The sequence below is a fragment of the Barbatula barbatula genome, assembly GCF_947034865.1.
Source record: "Barbatula barbatula genome assembly, chromosome: 9".
NCBI lineage: Eukaryota > Metazoa > Chordata > Actinopteri > Cypriniformes > Nemacheilidae > Barbatula > Barbatula barbatula.
This window is the reverse complement of record NC_136772.1, coordinates 19,193,082-19,193,281: the sequence shown is the minus strand read 5'-3', so window position 1 is coordinate 19,193,281 and position 200 is coordinate 19,193,082.

Below are 200 nucleotides of genomic sequence, written 5' to 3'. Positions count from 1 at the left end.
GTAAAATCTGACTCTTTATGGATATTTAAAGGGATACCTCACCCAAAAATTCTGTCATCGTTTACTCGTCTTCGACTTGTTCCAATTCTGTATACATTTATTAGTTCTGATTAACACAGAGAAAGATATTTGGAAGAAACCAAACAGATCTTGACTCTTATGTTGAGCACAAAATAAGACATTTTGAATTGTATTGTTTC